The 6,000-nt window shown below is 38.8% G+C and overlaps 1 long non-coding RNA gene across 1 annotated transcript; it reads right to left on the reverse strand.

Annotated features, from left to right (window-relative positions):
- Positions 1-1,731: 1,731 nt before the first annotated feature.
- LOC128792154 (uncharacterized) lies at positions 1,732-5,612 on the reverse strand. Its single transcript, XR_008432328.1, has 3 exons — positions 4,301-5,612; positions 3,775-3,914; positions 1,732-1,940 (listed from the first exon to the last, which is right to left on the reverse strand). It is a non-coding gene; the product is annotated as an uncharacterized LOC128792154 (long non-coding RNA).
- Between the last annotated feature and the right edge of the window lie 388 nt (positions 5,613-6,000).

Here is a 6,000-nt window from a genome sequence, read left to right on the forward strand (position 1 = left end):
CTGTCCTTCACAGATTTGATTATTCCACGTTTTATGGTACTATAAGGCACTTATACTCTGAGTCTTCCCTGAGGAACATTAATGCTTGTTAGAAATACATGACCCAACCAGTATTACTACAAAACACTTGGAAAATGTTACATTGGAGTACTATTAATACACTCTATTGCACATGCACTACATGACTGCATGTGGAAAACCTGATGACTTGCAAGCTTATTAACTTACTGAAATTCCTCATTGCTTTTATGAAAGATATGCCACAACTGAACTACCTGACCCTGGGTGATTCCTGGAAGTTCCTCTGGCCCCAGATCTGATTTATTTCCAGGGACATCAGACTCCAATATGCTGCCAAATTTGATATCACTTTTGTAAATACAGAATTTTTGAGTAGAACTGTGCTCCAAAAACAAGCTTTCCACAAAATATGCCAGGAAAATTACCTCAAAACTTGCTATTAAAATAGACTTTGCTTTAAGAAACACAGTATTTATAATTCACCTGTAACAAACCAAAGAGCATAAATATTAATATAAAACAGATAATCAATGTCAATATAACCTAATTTGTATAACCTTCTCATGAAAATATCTATTTAACAATCTTGCGGCACTGATTTATTGTAGAAAAGAGACAGATAGATAAAAACAGATATATAACATAAATGTAATCTAACCAGGTATGTGTATTTTGCAAATAAATCCAGCATTTTGTGTCAGTGTCGTTTCCATGCAGACTTACTCACGGGAAATGAGCAATCCCATTGCTGGCAGCAGGATGACTCACACCTATGTTTTAAATGGAATAAAGGTGAAGTGTGGAGGCAGCTCCAAGTGCAGAAATGAGATGTAGCAGCAAGGACAGACTGCCAGGGCACTGCCAGATGCTCAGAATTGCTCCTGCCATGAATTCTGATCCACATCTCTTCTCCAAGGGTGGCTGCCCTGCACTTCACACCAACACTGCTGTTTCTACCAGCCCATGAACACACAGCCTTGACTTTCCAAACACCTGGCTCCCCAAGCATCAGGAGGATATGTTTTACCTCTTACTCATGGTTTCCCAGCTGTTAGCAGCAGCAAAGAAAGTTTAATAAATTAAATAATTATGTCTTATAACAGATTTACACTTCTTAACAACATATCTACTGAGATGAGTTTCAAGGAAAAAAAACAAAATATTGTTTCCTATTAACACTTAACTGCTCTGTCTGCATGTGCTATGGGTAATGTTTGTTATGGCACAGGCTGCCAAACCCATTCAGAGTATTTTCCCTAATGCCTTTTCCATTCAGCTCTGGAGTAAGCAAATTAGCATTCAGCACTTTTCTCCTGTTTTTAAACCATTTTTCTTCCGCATCCTTTGGAGTCACCCACAAAAGTGACATTGAGACAATAATTTACTCCAAGGTAGAGTCTGGAGAGTCCTCACCGATTTCCAATTCCTACTAACTTCTACAATTTCAACTGATACATTTATATATATGAGCAAATATATACCTCCCATATGTATCCTTTGTATTCAAGAAGTTAAAGTAATTTTCATTATTCATTCAGTTTCTTTTTCTGAACATAAGTATTTATCTATCTTGGAAAAACAAACAAAAACTACTTTCCTACTTTTTTTGTGTCAAATTCAAGCCTGAGTGATTCACCAGTTTCCACTTAATCACTGCCTAAAAGAGACAATATTCACCATAAAGGGTTTTAGACCTGGAAATATTCCTTCCAAACTTTTATTTATGCAGAACTATTGTGAGAAAACCACTGAAGGCTTGACTGTCAGCTGCTGGGAATCTTCATAAGTCAGATGATACCAACAGGGTAGCAATCAACACAGTTTTGTGAAAATCTGTGAGCTCTGCATCTGTCTCAGGCACTTTCTGGGCTGTTCCACAATGTCCCAGCACGTTTGCTGCTCGGCTGATTCTATTGCTCCTATCTGAAATTAGATTCAGTGAGAAAAACACCTTGTGATGGAGGGGGTCGCCAGCCTAACAAGGCAGAAGAAAGATGAGATGGTCACAGTTTGTGCCAGGTCTGTGTGCAGCCTCTGCTGCCCAAAATAGCCCACTGTCAGTGACAGGCTGCAGGGTACACTGGAGAACTAAAGAGAATTTCAAAAGGGGAATGCCTCTCAGGAAAATTGGTACTTTCTGAGAGAACTTTCCATGAAAAGCTTTTTAATCAGCTTAAGCTTAAAATTATGCTGCTCTATTATCTTCAATGAGAGTAGCTTTAATAAAGAGAACTCATTCTGAAACACAGTGCAATACTCTATGGACCAAGTCTGCTTAACAGAACAAATGGATACAGCCATGTTCAGTGAAACATGAAAATTTGTCACAGCTTTGATCTGCACAGAAATTCAGTAATTCCACAGTAAAGCATGGTGTTTAGAAATGATTCACTTGTTTGACATGTGACTCGTTCAAGCACTGAGACCAATATTTATACTCTTTGGTGGTTAAGAAAGATGTTGTATTCAGAAAAGAATATGTTCTACACAGAAGCATGTGGACTTGTCAGCAAACACCAAATGTAGTCATATATACTAATATGTTATTAAGTGCTTTATGGATAGTAAAATCAAGTCCCTGATGTACTTCAGAGTGAAAATATCTTTCCTCTCCTTGAAATGGAGAGCAAACTTGTATCCTATGTGCTAACATGGATGCCAGCATTCCTCAAAATCTTGTGCAGCTATTAAATTAAACTTGAGATTCATTCTCTATTTCCATGTTGAAAAGGTAAGATTAAATGTGTACTAGTTAAGACAGCATGCAATTAAAAGTCAAAGCATTAACAAAAATGGCACTATGCAGTTTACAGTTGACTTGCAGACAAAGTTTAATGAGCCTCTTTGTTTTCTCACACCTCTGCAACTGGCTCCAAGTCTTTGAACTATTCCTTTGCCTTGTAAATTCAGGTCCATGTAAGGTGAAGATCAGTGTGAAGGTGCATGTAACCTAAGGAGCCTGCCCGAGTTTGTGTTTCAGTGTCCTGCTTCCCTTCAGCAGCTCGTGTAAGACTGCAGCATGCAGAGCACCAACACCAGCCGAGAGCAGGAGTCAGCCCAGGAACTGGCACTGCAGTGTTTTCAAATGTTTGTGGAGAAAAGAACATCAGTGATCCCTACAGAGGCATTTGCTGACCTTATAGGCTACTCCTGGTGTTCAGACTTAAGGGTGTCTATGGGAGAGGTGGGAATTGAAAGAGCAATCTTAACCCAGACCTATAAACAAGAGGAGGCACACTCCAACATCATGGGTTTGTCGGAGGTCCAGTTCTTGACTTAAAGCCTCAGGCTACTGCCCTAAGGAAAGTGTTAGATGTGCAATATGCAGCTCCTGTGCACAGTGGGGGCTGTCAACAACCATTGGGGTACCCTATATTTGTTCTAGTAAAAGAAGGCAGAGAAGGCTTATTTACAAAGATCACACTTCTGACATAACTGAAAAACTTGAAGTCATCTCTTCATAATTCTGTATACAGATTTCATCTGCCTTTCACAGGATCTCTGCACAAATTAAGCATATCTACCTCAAAGGAGTAGTGAAGGTATGCTGTAGTAATGGTTTGTTGGTTAGTTTCTTTCCCACAGCCACAATTGTGAAGAGTGAAAAACCCCAAAAATATAAGGCCCTCCAAAACATTCCTTGCCTCTGACTTTCATCAGGCCAACACTTTTCTCACACAAAATGCAATCTGCTTTTTTTTACATCTAATGTGTACCCTAATTTATTCCCACCATAACCTTCTTAATTTCCACTTACCTTATGCATCCAGTTTCCAATATCCTCTAATTACTTTTTAAAATAATTATCTTCATGCTTTCTCCTTCTCTGATAGGAATTCATCATAGACACACATCACATTGTTTCATTTTCCTTCTCTACACTCCTAGTAATCCTACCAAAAGAGCATGGCAACCTTAAAACAAATTGTATTTTGAAGCTACTACCCAATAACAGACAGGAACCATCCACCCTTCTGACCTCAGTTCCAAGTCCCACCCTCACTGCAGTCCAGCTCCTCAGCTGTGGTACCCAGGAGTCATCAAACACAAATTATTCCTATTAATCAACAGCATTTGTATAGTGTTTGATACAACAGAATGACTGAGGAACATTTTAAACTAAGAAGCCACAGGTAATTCTAACTTGTCCCTCTTACACTCAGTAGAAAGCAAAAAATATTCCATGTGTTTATCCCTGGGGTAGGATTAAAAAGGCCTACTATAAAAAAATCCCATTTGCATTGTTTTTACTGAAAGACTTTAATTTAACAGGTCTGACCTGGATTAAAAATAATGAGCCTCCAAATTCCAAACATTTTTCATGTAAATACTGGCCATCCATTTCTAGCATAATTCAAACTTGTTTTTGCAGCTGGCTCACCACCACCTGCCATTAACAGCTTGTTCAAAGTTGAACCTAATTGTACAAAGAGATAAGGAAACCTTCAAAGTTATTTCTTAACCAATCCATCATCATTTATGCCCATCTCTAAGCATGCCACTACACTGCTGGTAGGCAGACTAATCTCTCAGGTATATAAAGGGAAGGGACTTCTGCTTTACCATTACTGCTGGCTAATCCTATTAAAATAACAATATGTATACAATAATTAGATGTCAGAAATAATGGGTGCTGCTCTAGTCCTACCTCTCCTTTTTTTATTTGACTCTGTATTTCAAGAGAAAGTGATCTGGTGGCCTCTAGTTCTGACCTTTATCAAGTATTCCTGAGATCTGCAGCTCAGCTTTTCTAATCTTACCTTGACTTCTCTTCAGTGACCCCCTGTTCCCTGTTACAGACTTCTCCAATTACCTCAATATTCACAGAATTCCCTAAAGCACTGCTACACGGAACACTATTATCTCTTATCTATTTTATCTATTAACCTTAGGAACATGGGCAAGCTATTATGAACAATCACTGTGCTTACAGAAAAAGGACAGAAAAGGGGCTGTGCTTTAAAAGCATACATGGAAAATGTTTGCCATTTTGAATACATTTTGTGTTTTCTTCTAAAAGAAAAATAACCAGATACTTCAGAAGCAAAACCAAAAGTATCTCAATTAAGCCTCTCAGTTCTTCTGCTTTCAGTGAAGCACTTATATTTTTTAAAATATGTTTCCCCTTGATTCCCACACATTTTCTATTGCTCACTCTTCATAGAGAGCCTGTCAAAAGACAACAGCAACCTGGGGATGGAGGTGTTCTAGATCTCTAACTCTAGCCCCGTACCCTGTTTTCCAGGTTGACTGCCAGACTTATAGGTTGGCAATGCTGTGCACCTGCCTGGAGACAGGAAAAAAACTCCTGAAGAGCTGGCTGCTTCAGGAGAAATCGATAGTTTGGGAGAGAAGGAGCAGTCAGCTCAGAAAAGACAATAATAGCATGAGACAGCTGGAGGGGAGATCTGCAGGAGCAAAGCTCATCCCTGTTCATGTACCATCAGTAGAACCGGCAAATTATTTATTTGTTTCCCAGTCAAGAGGTTTGGGGCTTTTGGAAATCTGAAATTTAGAAATAATGTATGTAAAGTCAGCCAAGATCAATTTTTCCTCACTCACTGATGGTTTGTTTGTTTGGGGTTTTTAAGTTGCAGATTTGCCCATGTGCTCATATTGTGTAATATTGCTGATTTCAGATAAAAGGGAAAATAATTTGTAAGCTTCAAAAACAAATTCAAAGCATACATTTAGATATGCTGGGTTTTCTTACTGCTGGTTTTTTAAAAAAGGGAAAAAACATGATCTTCCCTTTTTCCAAAAAGCTCAAATGTTTTTGAAAGCTATTTCTCAGTCTGAGGGGGAGAGCGGGGGCAGAAGTATACAAATGCTCTGAGCACAGGGGCAAGGAGAAATCCTTTGGCCTCCATTGTAGTTTTGGAATGACATTTCGCAGGTACAGATCTTATTCCAGCTCCTCCAGAGGCAGGCATATATGCCAAAGTACTCTAGGCAATTTAGAGATGCTGAATTTTTCTG

This window comes from Vidua chalybeata, chromosome 9 (genome assembly GCF_026979565.1).
Source record: "Vidua chalybeata isolate OUT-0048 chromosome 9, bVidCha1 merged haplotype, whole genome shotgun sequence".
Lineage (NCBI taxonomy): Eukaryota > Metazoa > Chordata > Aves > Passeriformes > Viduidae > Vidua > Vidua chalybeata.